The sequence below is a fragment of the Heteronotia binoei genome, chromosome 6 (assembly GCF_032191835.1).
Source record: "Heteronotia binoei isolate CCM8104 ecotype False Entrance Well chromosome 6, APGP_CSIRO_Hbin_v1, whole genome shotgun sequence".
Lineage (NCBI taxonomy): Eukaryota > Metazoa > Chordata > Lepidosauria > Squamata > Gekkonidae > Heteronotia > Heteronotia binoei.
The window spans coordinates 113,284,346-113,302,661 of NC_083228.1; the positions used below are offsets into that span (position 1 = coordinate 113,284,346).

The 18,316-nt window shown below is 41.6% G+C and overlaps 1 protein-coding gene across 5 annotated transcripts in view; it reads right to left on the reverse strand.

Moving 5' to 3' along the window:
* The window catches only part of VEPH1 (ventricular zone expressed PH domain containing 1), a 180,597-nt gene that overhangs the window by 65,190 nt on the left and 97,091 nt on the right, over window positions 1-18,316 (reverse strand). The gene's annotated exons all lie outside the window — the stretch shown is intronic.

Below are 18,316 nucleotides of genomic sequence, written 5' to 3' on the forward strand. Positions count from 1 at the left end.
TAGATGCCCAACACCACTGAATGTATGGCATGAATTTTAGCACCATAACTGCTGTTTTAAAATTGTATTAATAATTTCAAATTGTTTAAACTGTTTTAACTTTTTAACTGAACTATTATTGTAATTGCTTTTATTGCTTATTGTTGATATTATAATGTTGTTAGCCACCCTGATCCTGCCTCGACGGAGAGGGCGGGATATAAATATGAAAAATAAATAAATAATAAGGGTCTGAGTGGGGAATCCCCCACTTTCCCACATTCCTTCCCACAGTGGGCCAGCGGGAAGAAATTCCACCCACCCACTCACCCAAACAGCGACATTGTGTGCAACATGCTGATGTCACTTCTGGAAATGATGTCAGTGCATTGGTGATGTTGGGGGCTATGCTTTACTTTTGGGGCAAAACTCTATGGTAAAATTGCCCACAGACTATAGAGTTTTGCCCAAAAAGCAAAGTGTCTTCCCCTGATGTCTCCAACATGCTAACATCCTCAAGAAAGCCTCCCCCCCCACACACAATCCCTTTGCTGGAGCCTGATCTGAGTTTACAGCACTTCAAGGATCTCCAGGGGAGCTGATCTCTGCCAGCTGGAGATCAGTTGTAAAAGCAGGAGATCTCCAGGCCCCACCTGGAGGCTGGCAACCCGAGTGGGGCTTTCAGGGACAGGAAAGAGGAAATAGCGGGGAAGTGGTTATGAGATTATTCCTGTAAGTCCTTGCATGCCCTCTGCTTGTAGATATTTAAATGCTAAAAATGAGCAAAATAGAAACATCTTCAGTACTAGCAAATGAAAGATTCTTTCATTTAATGTTAAGGATGGGGAAAAGAAGCATGGTGTTAATTTACAAGTAGGTCCCAAAAGACAGAGTAAGTGGCATGCCACTTCAAAAAGTTGGAAGACTTTTGCTTTACTCAAATGCACCAAACTTGCTAGCAAAGGGAATATTGAAACGGCACATTCAAACATATGATCTCCTTTGTACATTTTGAGGTGGAATAGCTCTATATTTAACAGGTTGACTGGATAGTCAATGGTTGGGACAGTGAATACATCATCCAACCTGAGACACTGATTTGCTCCATCCATATTTTGTTTTAAAAATTGATGTTTTAATTTGTGACATGAAAGCTTTCACTAAAGGATAAGAATTTGGGTTTTTTAATAAAAAAAAATAGGAAGATATTTAATTACAGAAAAGCAGTGGCATACAGCGCTCAGAAAAATTATGGTTCTTCTCCTGTCCTCTGAACATCCAAGATGGATGGATTTTTTCAGGCTCCACTACTATGAAAAGTTCTTTGACTGGGTGTGGCAAGGGTTTGGTGGGGAAAAGGATCAATCAAATATGTTGATTAGAAACCAGTGTGCAAAAGATCCCAGATTTATAATATTATTTATATTTAAAATTATAAGTTTCTGCCGCTAAAATGCCCACTGACATTGGGGCTTGGCAGCAGAGTTCCAGCAGTACTGATGTCTGTGAGAGAATAATTTGCTATTCATGTCTTTGAAAGCCTACATAGTAATATGACAGTGCCACTCAGTGAGGAAGGCTGGATATGGCCCCAGCTCAAAGAAAGCCACACACTTTAATGAGAGGCAGAATCCAAAAAATTTCATTCATTCCCATTCATCAAGCTTCACCTCTTCAGAAAGAGATTTTTGACAACTTATCTTCATGACTGCACCAAGTCGAACTCCATGTTGGATTAGATGGCTGTAGGGCCAGGTCTGACTCAAGAAATATCTGGGGACTTTGGGGTTGGAGCCAGGAGCAAGGTTGTGAAAAGCATGATTAAACTCTGAAGGGAATTCTGGCCATCCCATTTAAAGGGACCACATGCCTTTTAAATGCCTTCTCTCCATTTTGAAATAATGAAGGATGAGGGCACATTTTTTGGGAGTCATAGAATTGGACCCTCTGGTCCAATGTTTTTGAAATTTGGGTGGGGGGAGGGGTTTTTGAGGAGAGACACCAGATGCTATGTTGAAAATTTGGTGCCTCTACCTCAAAAAACAGCCCTTCAGCACCCCAGATTCCCATGGATCAATTCTCCATTATACCCTATGGGAATTGGTCTCCATAGGGTATAATGGAGTGCCCAGCAGACATCACCCCCCCCTCCGCTTTCTGTTAACCCTGAAAGGAAAAGAGGACCTCCAAACCAGGGGATCCCCTGGCCCCAACCGGGAATTGGCAATCCTAGATGGTTGCCATGTGCATTGGGAAGGAATTATAATAAATAGTTCTTCAAAATATCCCCATTGGCATCATATGCTCTTAACACACACACAAATCAGAATTGTATATTTTATAGGGATTTATGGGAGAAAACAGTCAAACAGACTCACAGACACATGGGGCATTATTAAAGATTTTTGATGTATGAAAGCCACCTTGAATTCTATGGAAACAAGTGGGATACAATAAATATTATAAGGTTGGTGATGAGCATATATCACAAACCATACTTCAAGCAGCAAGGGAAAATATATATGTTTTAAAACACTCATCATGCTGTGAAATATGGTAAATTTCCTTACATTAACAACATCTGGCAACCTTACTTAGTATCTGATTCTGTATTTCCTTTATTATGGTACCATGGAGGAACATTATTTGGTTCTGACCAAATTCTACCTTTGCACATTAACCAACTCTGAAGATATGAAAAGACAAGAGTGAAAAAGGAGACCTCCAGAGCTACAGGGGCAAGTGGCTGAACTGCTGAATTTAGATTAATGCCTACAATGTTTGTTTGTTTTAATCTAAATGCCCTGTTGTTTTTCTAAGTGGCTGAAAGTTAGGAAAAGAGAAGGGTGGATGAGAAAATCCAAAATACAGTCATTTCTATCTAGAAAAAATAGTTGCGAGCGTAAACCTTGTATTTGAAAATCCTGTTTAAGTCTATACTTAGAACCATGGTGAGGCAGAAGACTACTTTTATTCAGTGAAGAGAGAAAGGCACTCTGTGCATGATCAGTGGTACCTTTCCAGCATCAGCTCTTAAACTGGGGTGGGGGAAACCCGTCTGGACTAAGTTCTGGTGATATCTTACAAACTGTGCTAGTAAATCCAGGCTTGCCCAGGATGTCCTCATACATCACAACCTGTTTTACGCTTTTACGTGGGGTCTACGTAAATTGCTTGTGGTCCTCTGTGTGTGGGGAAATGAAGTACAAATATTTGAACAAAATAATATTTTTACATTGCTATTCAGCAATTATGCTAGGTTTATTATTTATTTTGAAGTGGGACAAAACAATGCAGTTGTGACACCTATTGAAATCCATTTGTCCATGGAAACATAATCTCTTTTCATGAATGAATGAAATATATTTATTGATAAAGAAACCAATCATATGAAATTATATTGCAAGAATGGAAGGTTATTTTCCATGAACCAGTGTTCTTCTGTTCAGGAGATAAGGAGTAGGTCAACAAAATGAATGACTCTAGAGACTGGGAATGATTCAAATGTGAATGACTTTGGAGGCTGGGTCTACCATCCATTAGTTAAGGCACCACCAGTTGGTTGGCAGCACATTTGCCCTTTTAATTTTACAGTGCTATTATTTTCAATGGTAGTAGACCCAGCCTCCCTACTGAAAATAATGGCTTTTAAAGTTAAAAGGAAAGATTTGCCACCAACCAGCTTTGAACCAGGGACTCTTCCTTTCTCTTTCCTCCTCCCCATTCCAATTCTGTATCAGAAAGTCTGGAAGGGCATAATCAGGGCTTTTTTTGTAGCAGGAACTCCTTTGCATATTAGGCCTCACACCTCTGATGTAGCCAATCCTCCTGGAGTTTACAGGGCTCTTAGTACAGGGCCTACAGAAAGCTCCAGGAGGATTGTCTACATCAGGGATGTGTGGCCTAATACGCAAAGGCGTTCCTGCTACAAAAAAAGCCCTGGTCATAATTATAGTTTTAATTAAATAATTCTGATCTTTCTTGAATGAGAATGATACTCCCCACATTTAAGGAAAGCAATAATCATGGACTTCCTGATATGGAAATAAAATACTTTTGGATACAGAATCATTCCTAGCATTGAATCTCTAATTAGTTTAGAGTCAGGCTATCTAAAGGACCTATTAATCTAATATAATCCCATTTATCACCTGAGATCGTCATCATAGTCATTTCTCCCAGTAAGACCATTCTTGGAAAGTATCTTTTGGAGGCAGGGCCTTATCTATGGTTACATAGTACTTATGCAATTCTCCCTTAAGAAATATTCACTAGCACACCTTTGCCATCTTTTAAGTGCCGAGCAAAGTCTGTCTTGTTTTACTTGAAATTTGATGGCTGCCCCCCCCGTTATAGATTCAATGGCTGATCTTTTGGTGAAAACTTCATGCCGTTATGCCATTTATCATTGCAAAAAATAAAAATAAAAATCCTTTGTCAGTTTGGCACAGCTCTGATGTTGGTGTGTAGAAATCTTAGAATAAAAATTCTGTGCTTAAGTATTTCAAAGGGAAATAATATCTCAATCTTCCCCAAACCATTTGATCGGTATTTAATTTTGTATTAGTGACTGGTTAATTCCTTACTTAATTCTCACAGGAATACTTTTAACTTTTTTTCTTTAAAAAAAAAACAAAGCAGCTGTATTTCTTCAGATGTTTTGTGATTTTCTTATCAGGCTCAGGAATTTTGTCTACTACAAAGGGAAAGCTTACTGGTTTATAATTTTATGAAGGATCAGTTCCTTTATTAGAGTTAGTTTTGTGTTATCTGAGATTTCCAGCCAATACTCTCTGTGTATCTAACATGAGAGGACACACTGCCTAATTTATTATATGGTCTAAGAAATATTTATTACTTTGACCAACTGTGAAAACACACCCAGACTTCGACCACAGAGAGATCTTTAGTTAGTATCATCACGAACTTTAAAAATTTCAACAGTAAATACGATAGAAAGACAGGAAGAATTAATTGCTGAAGTCACAGATGATTTTCAGCAGCAATTTTAGACATTCATTCCTGGTCTGATTGGCATTATCCCATTTTTCTTTATTTCAGCATCACAGAACCAGTTCAAGATGCTACAACAGCTCTAAGCACAATCAGGAGTTGGTGGAAAGGAGCACAGCTCACCTCCCTGCCCACCTGGTACTCTGGCCCTTTCTCTAACACCAGTGGACATCAATTGGATATGGACCTACCCCCTGCAGAGGGGTAGTTTAGTGGTTAGAGAGAAACATAAACACCCTTCTTTAATGTCACCCCAAAATCATATGTGCAGAGCATTGCCTGGCCTAAAATGAAACAAAATGGATCTGGATACCAGTCAGAAACAAGCCTGGGTAAGTATTTTGGAAGTAAGTCAGAGCGGCTGGCTAATGTTTCCTTTCCACACCCTGAAGGGATGCATAATATGGAACAAAGGGCTACCCAAGACCTTTTGGCTCACCCAGGATCAATCCCATCAACACCTAAGTCCATTTGTCTACATGTCTATTAAATTTGCATATGACACCTAATTGGGATGAGTAGCAAATACATCAGGAGATAGAGATAGAATTCAATGAGATCTGAACATGCTGGAATAGTGGGTGGATGTGAACAAGATGCAGTTTAACAAGAATAAATACTGAGTTCTTCATCTGGGTAACAAAAATGACCAACATGCATACTGGATGGAGGATATAGTTCTGGGTAGCAGTTTGTGTGGACCATAAGTTAAATATGAGCAGCCAGTGTGAGGCAATGACAAAAACTGCTAATGCCATCTTGGGGTGTATCAACAGAGGCATAACATCCAAAATGCAATATGTTATAGTCCTGCTGTAAACTGCATTGGTCAGACCACAGCTGGAGTATTGTGTGCAGTTCTGGAGGCCTCACTTCAAAAAGGATGTAGACAGAATGGGGTGGGTGCAGAGGAGAGCAACAAGGATAATCAGGGGCCTAAAGACCAAGCCCTATGAGGAAAGTCTAAGGAATTTGGGAATGTTCAATCTGGAGAAGAGTAGGTTGAGGGGGGGCATGATTGCTCTCTTTAAGTATTTGAAGGGCTATCACTTAGAGGAGGGCAGGGAACTGCTCCTGTTGGCAGCAGAAGATAGGACTCACAATAATGGGTTTAAAGTGTGGAAAGGTACTGGCTAGATTTTTTTTTTAAAAAAACTTTTTTACAGTAAAAGTTTTCAACAGTGGAATCAGCTACCTAGGGAGGTGGTGAATTCTCATTGGCAGTCTTTCAGCAGCAGCTGGACAAACAATTCTCAGGGATCCTCTAGGTCAAGCATGGTCAAACTTGTTTAACATAAGAGCCACAAAGAATAAACGTCAGATGTTTGAGAGCCACAAGATGGAAGGAAGGATGGAAGGAAGGAAGGAATGAAATAGATGGGGAGGGGGAAGGAGGTGGAAAGAAAGCAACTTTAACTTTAAATGCCTTTTCCAAGGTGCTGGCTGGCTTGGCTTGGAGAAGTGATTTAAAGAGAGAAATGCGCTCTCCAGGCTGGCCAATAGGGTCATGGGGACTTTGAGAGCTGCGCAATATGTGTGGAAGAGCCACATGCGGCTCTCAAGCCACAGTTTGGCCACCCCTGCTCTAGGCTGAGCATTGAGCAGGGGTTTGGACTAGATGGTTCGTGTGGTGCCTTCCAACTCTGTGATTCTATGATTAATTTCCCTTTCACCCATTGCCCTTGATTAAGCAACACTTAAAGCCTATTCACCTTTCCCATTAGACCTATCCATCCAGCTTTAGCAGGGTCATCAAGGCTTTCACACTAGTCCATCTCAGAAAAACCAATCATATATTTTTGTCCAGCTCAGGAAAACCCAACAAGTTACTGGGTTTGGTTGAATACTTCAGCTTGCCCCAGGGAGCATTTTGCCATATATCAAGAGTCCCTAGCCACCAGTGCAGTGTGTGTGTGTATTTTGGGACCTGTACATACATCCCCAAATCCATTTGGTCCCTCTCTTCTCCTCCCTGTGAAATGCTGGTCATTTTGCTGCTGCCTCCATAGACCTCTTTCTTTGAAACTAGTAATTATAGCCTTCCCTAAAACTGCTTTCATCCTTCTCCTCCCTGATTTCCTCTTGTGTGTTTGTGCATTTGTGCGTCTGTTTCATTCTTTTATTTCTCTTTTAATAATAAAAAACCCTTTTCAGCTGAACATCTGCCTGGTTTGTTTGAGAGTTCTCTTGAGGGAAAAATCCCTGTAGACATAGGTGGAGAATCCCAATTACTCCCTCTCTCTTTATCCCCTTTAAACTTATTCACCCAATTAAACAGGACACTGCCTCTTTGGGCAACACCATGCTGTGTCTTAAATTAATATATGAATAGGTATACACAAAGCTGCTTTCTCCTGAATCTGACCACTGGTCCACCAAGGTCAGTATTGTCTACTCAGATATGTATATGGAACCCATGCACATGCGGGGGGGGGGGGCATTTGGCCCAGGCCTTACATTCACAGAGGGCCTCAAATTTAGTCTTTTGATACTCTCTCCAAATGAGATCATACACACAGTCATAGAGATACTCTGTCAGGATTGAAATAAGAAGACTTTAAACTTGTGTCCCATTACCACCTGCACCAGGATCTTCAAAAAATGAAAATGGTCTGGGTCTTTCTCAACCTCTTAGAAGCTCTGTGCATATTGGACTTTGCCATCAGACATTATGCAGAAATGAGGCCAGCACATCAGGTTGGAAGGGCAGATAAGGCATCCTGCCCCTACCCTTGCTCCTCACTTTGTGACATCTGGACTAACTGATGAATTCAATCCTAAGAGCTATCTGTTGGGCTAATATGATGAGAAATTTAGCAATGTGTTTAGGTCTGGGTCACACACATCAGAGAGCCCCATGGCACAGAGTGGTAAAGCTGCAGTAATATAGTCGGAGCTTTCTGCTCACGATCTGAGTTTGATCCCAGCAGAAGCTGGTTCAGGTAGCTGGCTCCAGGTTGACTCAGCCTTCCATCCCTCCAAGGTCGGTAAAATGAGGACCCAGCTTGCTGGGGGGAAAGTGTAGATGACTGGGGAAGGCAATGGCAAACCACCCTGTAAAAAGTCTGCTGTGAAAACGTTGTGAAAGTAACGTCAGCCCAGAGTCGAAAGCGACTGGTGCTTGCACAGGGAACTACCTTTACCTTTTTTTACACACGCATCACTTGATTGGTCAGTGCTTGCTAGTGGAACCTGAATGTATGTATGGACACTCTTGAAAAAATACAATTAAAGCACCCACCCTGATGTGAAATTTCCATTTGTGGTTGTTAAATCTGCAGTAGTTCATTTAGACCCAAAACCAGCCCTTAATGTAGATAGTGTCACTTTCCATAGGTAGTCACGTACATTCCTGTTACAATTAAAACAGGAAAAAGTGAATTGGTACAATAACTGTAAAATTCCATCTCAGCTCTGCCAGTGTTGATTTGTTTCACAGTGTTGATTTGTTTGTTTATTCTCTATGATAAACCCTAACTAGTAAAAACCGTGATTGAAAATACAATAGAATTCCCCCCTAAAAAAGAAGGGCGAGAGTGCCCTGGGCCTGAATTTGGTTGGTGTTATGTTTTATGCTGTACTGAGAGATAATTAGTACCATATGATGGAAATAGATGGAAAAGATCACTGCTCCCCTGCAGTGCTTGCTTCTGGAACTTTTTTGATACATTTAGGCATGGCATGAGCCAAAGAGTGATTGAAAACATATGGGCCCCTGCTAGCTCAGTACAACCACAAACTTGCAGAGATGAAGCCCAGCGTTTCTAGAAACCAGTTGTGTTTTTGCTATGCCAAAACAAAGAAAGGGAAAAAAAGAGAATAAGGCTGGATTCTTATTATTAAAATTATTATTATTATTTAAGCTGCGACACAGAAGTCCTGTACACATTCTATGGAAAGGGTCTCACACACTAACAGGTTGACTTAGCTAATTTTGGCACCAATGGCAACTCCACTGGTATTATAATGAAAGTACTAATCCTCCACTCTGAAAATGGAAGGCAAATTAAAAGCCTTTCCATGTTTCCCTATCTAGGGAGAATTAATTTGGCCCTCAATTACTAATCACTGAGGGGGTCTCACCTTGTAACTAGTGGCTCCATGCGGAGCTTTCTGTTGGGAAAGGAGAAGGAGTTTTGGCTTTGTGTCTGAGAGGTGGTTTGGATTGGATCAAGAATGTAGGGGGGGGACAGACATTGATGTAAATAGTCTCTGCATAGCTTGAAACTTTATCCTGCTGCTAGCCAGACACCATAAGTTGCATTCTATAGCCATTTTATGATCTTTTTAAAGGTAAAACATAAACTACTGGGAGAAACTATGGGCTTGTTTTCAATAATACATTTCACCTAGTATTACCTTTCAAAACTGAAAATGGTATGCACATATGTATACATTGGCAGGTCTTTATTTTTGCCAATCAGCATGGAAGAAATCCTCATAATCATGGATATTCCAAATGATTGCTCTTAATAGAAACTGCACTCCATGATATTGGTTATATGGGCTGTTCACAATCTGGCTGGATCAGTTCCTTGTAATTCTGATTATCACATGGTTCAGATCATATTTATTTACTCAACACATTCAGAGTTATTGTAAAATTTTAAAGTCTAGTGATATATCCTTAGAGCCGTGGATATAGGAGGAATGTGCGCCACTTCATCTGGTATTGTAACAAAAGACACTTAAACATGTAGAAAGAGGGGCAAGGTCAGTACAAGGTAATTTCAGAGCAATCCGAAGTACATCTACTCAGAATCTTAGGTCTGTTTGCCAAAACCATATTCAGGTATATTCAAAGTGAAAGATTCTGGAGGCCAGGTCTACCACCCATTAGTCAGAGAAACCACTCCAGCCAATTGGTAGTGCATCTGCACATTATTTTCAAAGGGGGAAAAGATGGCCCTTTAAAGTTTAAAGGGCACAGGTACCACCAACTAGCTGGGGATCGCTCCCTCCTCCCTAGCTTCTCCTGTCTCCCCAACAAGATTCTCGATTCTGATATTATCTGTAGTGGTAATATGGAAATCATGAATCATGCCAGAGATGCAGGAGCAGAATCCGGTATTGCTGATCTGATCCCTTAAATACTGGGCATTTTATTGGGTCAGAAATAGCCAACTACACTCTCCTATATCCAATGCTTAACCAAGACTAGCTGAAAAGGAGTATGCATACTGATAACTCTTTATACCAAACTTCCAGATGACCTCTCCTCAGATGACCTCTTCTAGAGGGGTCATACAGATGTTTAAAAAGATGGAGGACAAAATGGAATCCAGTGGAGTTTCACTGCCAAATGCCTTCATGGTGTTAAGCAGCAGTCGCCCAACAAGGGATTTTTTTTTTTGCATATTACAGGTCCTTCAGTAAGCTCTTGGAGGACAAGCTACATCAGGGGTGTGTGGCCTAATATACAAAGGAGTTCCTGCTACAAAAAATGCCCTGCCCCCAACTACTTTCAGGAATTGAACTACAAGGTTAAAAGCTGAACTTTTTGGCATTTAACTCCCAATTTTGCTAAGTGATCTTGAAAGAATCAGATAGTACAATTAATGTCTATAAGCTGCTGAAAGATTTGGGAGAAGTAGCAGGGCTTAAAGGTCATGTGTGAGAACTCTTTGTACTTATTAATTGTACATTTTAATACAGACATGTTGCAATGTACCAAATATGTTTTTCAAAAGAAGTATACCTTCAAGTGGTTTAAGAATGCCATTTTTCACTTTATGCGAGTTGACACTTTATTCCTAATCAAATCTTAGCAAATTCCAGTTTAGGTAATGAAACCAGCTGTGTACTCATGGCAATAATTTATAAGCAGATTCTTAAAACGCAACAAGAAAAGCAATGTGTAACTCCTGCTATGCCAATGCAGAAATTATAGGAGATTGAATTACTGCCATGTTTCAGAATAAGTGGTTTATGGAATATCTGAAATATTAACTAGCTATATCCCTTGAGTAATCGGCATGAGTGCACTTCTGTGAATGCATGAAGAATGAGTCACATTAATCTTACAATGTGTCCATGTTCTGGGAATTTGTCTGAAGAAGTTTTCTATAGGAATTTCCAGGAAATTGCATCAGGAAGAGTGAACTTCACAATAATGACATGGTTAAAATGACTACCATAGTAGGGATGTTAAGTTTATTTTGGCACCAGAAAGAAGCAAGGGAATATGTGTTAAGTATTCACTATATAAAAAGGGACACTAAAGATGGATTATTTGCAAAAGCTTAATATGATATTACAATTTCAAGCATCTTCAGACAATTGCATTGACTAATAGCAGTTATCAACTTCTCTAATAAAATGTGTGAAAACTCTAAATTAAAAAGTCATGCTAGTCTGGAATCAAGCAAATCCTGATGTATAGGTACATCTGAAGATCCTTGAAATATCAGTAACACAGCATTTCACCCTATGGCACCCAGACAGGGATGTTGGGAGCCGGGGATCTCCTGGAAATATAGCTCATCTGTTCCCTTTGAGAAGATGGATGCTTTGGAGGGTGGACTCTATGGCAGGAATGGCCAACGGTAGCTCTCCAGAAGTTTTTTTGCCTACAACTCCCATCAGCCCCAGCCAGCATGGCCAATGGCTGGGGCTGATGGGAGTTGTAGGCAAAAAACATCTGAAGAGCTACTGTTTGCCACCCCTGCACTATGATATTGTACCCCACTGAGATCCCTTTCCTCCCATGGCTCCATTCCCAAATCTCCAGGGGTTTCCCAACCTGGATTTGGCAATTCTATACACAGAAATTTGACTGCCAGAGACAAATATATTAGCAGCTTCTGAAACTAGGGTTGCCAATCCTCAGGTGGAGGCAGGAGATCCCCCAGTCTGGAGTCCCTCTCCCTGCTTCAGGGTCATCAGAAAGGGGGGGGCGTTCTTTTGGCCACTGTGTGACACAGAGTGTTGGACTGTATGAGCCATTGGCCTGATCCAAGATGACTTCTCTTATGTTCTTATGCTCTTAAATGTCTGCTAGGCACTCCATTATTCTCTATGGAGACTGATTCCCATAGGGAGTAATGGAGAATAGTTCTGTGGGTATCTGGGGCTCAGAGGAGGCAGTTTTTTGAGATAGAGGCACCACATTTTTAGCATAGAATTCAGTGCCTCTCTTCAAAACACTGTCCAAGTTTCAAAAAGATTGGACCATGAGGTCCAATTCTATGAACCCCAAAAGAAGGTGCCCCTATCCTTCATTATTTCAAGTGGAGGGAAGGCATTTAAAAGCTGTGCAGTCCCTTTAAATGTTATGGCCAGGATTCCTTTTGGAGTTCAATTATGCTTGTCACAATCTTGCTCCTGGCCCCACCCCCAAAGTCTCCTGGCTCCACCCCCAAAGCTGGCAACCCTATCTGAAACATTTTGAGCATTTCCTACTGGCCTCACCAAAGTCAAGTCTGTCTAAGGCCTAAGGACACTATGTAGCTCCCAACGGTCCAAGATGGTGATGTGATGTCTGGCATATTCATTTGCTATGAATGTTGATTGTGCAAGCATTAATCCATATTGCATGATGTAAAGGACTTCTTTAAACAAACTTCCCCATGGCAGTATGTTTCCCAGCATCCCTTCTCTCAGAGGTCTGGAGATTTCTTATCCCATAAGTCACTGAAAGCTGTCTAGAGGAAGTTGTAGATATCAGCCCTTTGAAAGAACACAGAGATACAGACAGCGAGATAATCGTCATTCTTTCAAATGCTTTGGAATCAGAACTCTACAAGCAGGGGTCTCACAGGGGGCATCTTATTTTCCCCTCTCATACTATTTCCTCTTTCCCTTTCCTTAAAACCCCATAGCTTTCCCCTCTTTCCTGCTTCCTTCTCTCCTTCCCATCCATCAGCCAACTCATCTTTATCTGCCCCCCTGTCTTCAGATTTTCTTCTCTTCCCTCTCCTTAGTAGCCTCTCCCTGGAAAAACTCTGAGAGCGTTTTCGCACTGACCTTACTTGGCAGCGACGTCCCTCTTCACCGCGCAGCGTCTGCGCGGATTTCGCACACGTTGCTCCGCAGAACTCGGAAGAGCCGCAAAGTCCCGCAGCTTTTGCGTTGCAAATGTAAACTGGGTTCTGCGGAGCAATGTGTGCAAAATCCGCGCAGACACTGCGCGGTGAAGAGGGACGTCGCTGCCGAGTAAGGTCAGTGCGAAAACGCCCAGACTGTTTTCACACACAGCTTACCATGGGGTCACGTTCCTGTTCTCTCCGCAGCGTCCATCGGATTTCCCACTATCTGCACCGAAGTTACAGGAAGTGCTGCAGCTTTTGCGTAGCAAACTTAAACCACTATGCAAAAGCCGCGGCACTTCCTGTAACTCCGGCGCAGATAATGGGAAATCCGACAGATGCTGTGGAGAGAACAGGAACGTGACCGCGTGGTAAGCTGTGTGCAAAAACGGTCTCTGTGTGGTTCTGGCTGCCAGTCACCAGGCCAGACACATTTGCTTAGTGCTGACCATTGGGCCTTCCTAGGTTCTAGGTGTACTGGGCTGGGCTGGGCCCAGTTGGGTGGTGCTGAATATAGAGTCAAGCCCAGCTGGATGGCAGAGGACTTGGAGGGCACCCTGGTTTCATCTGTATTTTCCTCTTACTATTTCCTCTTTTCTTCTTTCTGCCAATATCCATATCCTCAACTTTCCATGCTTATCTCCTTCTCACTCACCCACAAAACAATTGTTTTACCTGCCTCCCTTCAGCTATATATGCTATTTATTTATTGCCTTTATAACCCATGTTTCTCCACAATGGGAACCCAAAGCATTTTACGCTATTTTCCTCTTTTCCATTTTTTTTATCATGGCAACCCTGTGAGGTAAATTAGGCTGAGAGAATGTGTACTTGCCCCAAGATTACCCAGTGAGTTTCTAGAAAGAGGATTCTAACCTACTGTATATATTGGATTGTTGTTTGGTTGACAAGTCTCTATATATCTCTTTTGGTTAAGAACATAAGAACATAAGAACATAAGAGAAGCCATGTTGGATCAGGCCAACGGCCCATCAAGTCCAACACTCTGTGTCACACAGTGGCAAAAAATGTTATATACACACATACACTGTGGCTAATAGCCACTGGTGGACCTGTGCTCCATACACTGTGGCTAATAGCCACTGATGGACCTGTGCTCCATATTTTTATCTAAACCCCTCTTGAAGGTGGCTATACTTGTGGCCGCCACCACCTCCTGTGGCAGTGAATTCCACATGTTAATCACCCTTTGGGTGAAGAAGTACTTCCTTTTATCCGTCTTAACCTGTCTGCTCAGCAATTTCATCGAATGCCCACGAGTTCTTGTATTGTGAGAAAGGGAGAAAAGTACTTCTTTCTCTACTTTCTCCATTCCATGCATTATCTTGTAAACCTCTATCATGTCACCCCGCAGGTTATGCCAATAAAGGTGTGCTATTGATTGATTCTAACCTGGGTCTCCCAGATTCTGGTCTGAAACTCTAACCACGACACAACACTGGCTTTCATAGGGTGGCTGCTGTTGAAAAGTAGCAAGCTGCAGGACCTAGATGAGACACACTAGTCAGGTGGTAGCACTAGTGATTGCTACCAGGCCTAGCCTCAATGAGTCCTTCTTCATAGATAAAAACATCCCAAGAATGGCTCCTCCCTCCTCTCCTCTCCCCCTTTCCTGACAGAAACCAAGGCTGGAATGTTAGTCCCAGACCTCTCTTCCTGCTGAAGGGAGAACCTGACACCTAGAAAGAGTAAGTCCAAGCACCTTCCATCTTAAATACACCCCAAGATAACACAAATGGTTCTGCTGTTACACAAAATGGATGCAAGCAAACACAGGCCAATGACATGTCTGGGCAGAGATTCTGTAAGGTGCAAAGTTATGGGTTTGCCTGCTAACAACCCTGTCACCACCTTAAGACCATATATGATGGCAATAATGAGTCTCCAGGAAATAGGCTTGCCAGTCCCCAGGTCCAGGTGGGGGATCCTCTGGTTTTGCAAGCTGCTCTCTGTTGCTAGACTCTGTAGTTGTGCCTTTAAATCTCAGGCAGGGTTAGAAGCTTGCAAACTCCTTGTATTTAAGAAGGCGTGAGTGTGAGATTGAAGCTGCATGGGGGTAGGGCAAGCAGGCAGTGTGTGTGAAAGAGGAAGAGAGAGAGAGCCCAGTCCATCTGTTCATTTTGCATTCCTTTCAGAAGTTGTTTGTATAGTGAAAGGGATAGTGAAGAGTTGACTAGAACCTGCTTATGGAATAGAGGAAAACTCTACCCTCTAGACCTCTCTCTCCTTGGTTGAAATACAGCAGCTTGTTACATTCAGCAACTCCAGTGAATAAAGCTATCTATATCATTGTCCCAGGGAGATCACAAAAGTGTGGGCATGTAAACTGTTTATTTGGGCTGCTTTATAAGTGTGAGAGTTCACTTTCATTTTAGTGGAAGTGCAGCTGCTGTGGAACCATTTGAATGCAAAAAAAGCAGAAGAGAAAATGGAGAGTATATTCAAGGGAACTGCACTGCTGTATATTTATTTTATTTTTTCAGTGAACAGGAGAGTCTCTTGGCTCCACTCCCAATGTCCCCAGATATTTCCTGAGTTGGACCCTACAAAACACCCTACTAGGAAAACACGTTGTTTCACCTTAGATTAATCATTTCCCCAGCTGGCCTGACCTTTACCTGGCTTGTTTTACCATAATCATGAAACCATTTAGCATCTTTCAGTCATCCCTGGCAGTTTATCCATCCAACAACAGAGGGTCATCAAACAACCATTAGTTACATTCATGCACAATATCACAACTTCCTCCAGATCATTGTCAGTTCCTGGGAATGCTATTCAGAGTTCCCCAAACACATTGTTTTCCTTTCAGCTAATCCCATCAGAATATTATTCTAAGGCACAATCATGTTACCTTGCCCTCAAGTAGCAACAGAATGCCATGAACCATAAAAATCAAGTGCAGTCAAGATGGAATTCTTGAGGTAGATTCTTTAAGTGGCAAGCTACCAAATCAGCACTCATTTTCTCTGATGAAAAGGTGAGTCTTGGGAATTGATTAGGAAAGTCTGTTATTCAGAGCTTGTTGTGTTTGTTTACCCCTGTCCTTCAGTATTTCTCTCCCAAATTCCTTACCCCCTTATATGCATTATTTAACTATCCTGTGCTACTATAGAGTGTTTCTATTTGCTAGATTAAACATTGTACCCTCCATGTTTTGACAAGAAAATTTTTTGAGTAATCCTTATTCCAATGGAATCTGCCCCTGTGGCCTTTATAAGATTGACACATTGTCTCTTGTCTGCTTGAATGCTGTTATTTGGGAGGGGGGGTTAGACCATTAGGATTACTATATTAAGCCACTGATTATGGATCAGGCACTACTTTTGGAACCCCTGTTTTATCTGCTTAGAGACAATGATCTTAAGATTACTTTGGTGGTAGCAAGATTTGTTTAAGTCCTTTTATCCTTTGCACCCCAAAAATTAAGAAGATATTTTCTTTAGCTGCTCAAGATTCATATGAACATATGAAGCTGCCTTATACTGAATCAGACCCTTGGTCCATAAAAGTCAGTATTGTCTACTCAGACTGGCAGCGGCTCTCTAGGGTCTCAAGCGAGGTTTTTCACACCTATTTGCCTGGACCCTTTTTAGTTGGAGATGCCGGGGATTGAACCTGGGACCTTCTGCTTACCAAGCAGATGCTCTACCACTGAGCCACCATCCCTTCCCTATCTAGTTTGACAGATCTAGTTTGCTTAAATCAGATCTATTCTCAGAGAAGCATGGCGGATTCTTCTCAGGTACCCAGACAGTCTTTTCATATATCAGTGAGCTTCTAAGAGAACAAAAGGAAAGGAAATCAACACCCCAGTGCACAAAGTAACTTTTGAAAATTAATAAGAAACTTCATGTGAAAAATGAGATCTCCACGAGATGACTGTCTTTAAGTTAAAATAGACCTAATTACATAGGACAAATAACTTGGAGGAATAAAAGTACTAATTTGTAAAGGAAAAAAATGAGATGACTTTGGATCTCAGTTTCTCACAGCCATTCTCCATCATTCAAAATGAATGCACTGTCCTCATATCAGAACAGAAACCATGCTGCCCTGGGCTCTCCAGCGGCTCCACACCGTCATTGGCCCAGCTGAAAGCAATGACAGCCAGTCTGGAAATGTCATGGTGCCACGAGTGCACATTTGTTGTCCCAGAACATGCCGAGGTGTAGAGCAGAAGTTTCTCCAGAAAGGGAGGGGAGGTAAAGACCAACAAGTGGTGAAGGCTTGCTGAGCAGAGAACAAAAAGGACTGTCTGGGTACCTGAGAAGAATCCGCCATGCTTCTCTGAGAATAGATCTGATTTAAGCAAGCCTGATTTTTTTTTTAACCCAAGCAGAGTTCTGATTTAAAATTCTGCTGAAATGGGCACTATGTCATCACATGTTTTCATCTTAAATCTGGAGCAAGGGACTCAGAGAGCTTTTCTGCATTCTCATTTTCTTCACTTGTAAGTTCCTATTTTGTTGAGATTTCCCCCCCTCATTCCACATGCGTTTTTCTCCCTCTAGTGGTTGACTTGATATTATACCAGTATATGTCCAACTTGTCTCAGTCCTTTTAGCCCTTGCATTAAAAAAAGGAATGTGTCTTCTGCTGATAAAGATTTGTGAATCAATGAGCTTCTAAGGGTACAAAGGAAAGGAAAGGTACGGTATATGTCCAGCATATCTCCCTGCATTTCTAAATGGCAGGTTTTTATACTGGACACAAACAGGTGTAATATAAAATTGACCACTGGGGGAACAAAACAGTTGCAGAACCAATCCACCCCCTGCAAAGAAACAGGTCTTATAAGCAAAGCGAATGAGAATGCAGAAAAGTCCAGAGTTACAAGATGAAGTCTATGTCTTCCAAGGTACTAACATGTTCCCCACTGTTAACATGACACCCCAGACAGCTTGACTGAACAACCTGTCTGTATTACTGAGTTCACAGCTTAGAATTTTTTTACCCATAGCTCTCTAATAGCTAACTATGGATCTAAAGACAGCAGAATTTGGGACTACAGTTTTCCTCAGAATATCCTATACCAACACACACTGTGAGTGGAGGGGGAAGTCTTTTGACACTGCCTCCAGCATTGCTTAGAGTGTTGTCCCCCCGCCCCGCTCTTCATCTGAACAGCATGGAAAGCCAGGCTTTTGGACCTGCAGTGTGGAGAAAGTCTTTACATAGGTTATAAAATTAAACCGCTTCTTTTGGACATCTTTATGTATCATTGCCCTTAAGCTGGAATGGTCAATAACTTCTAAGATACCTGAAAGGAGTAT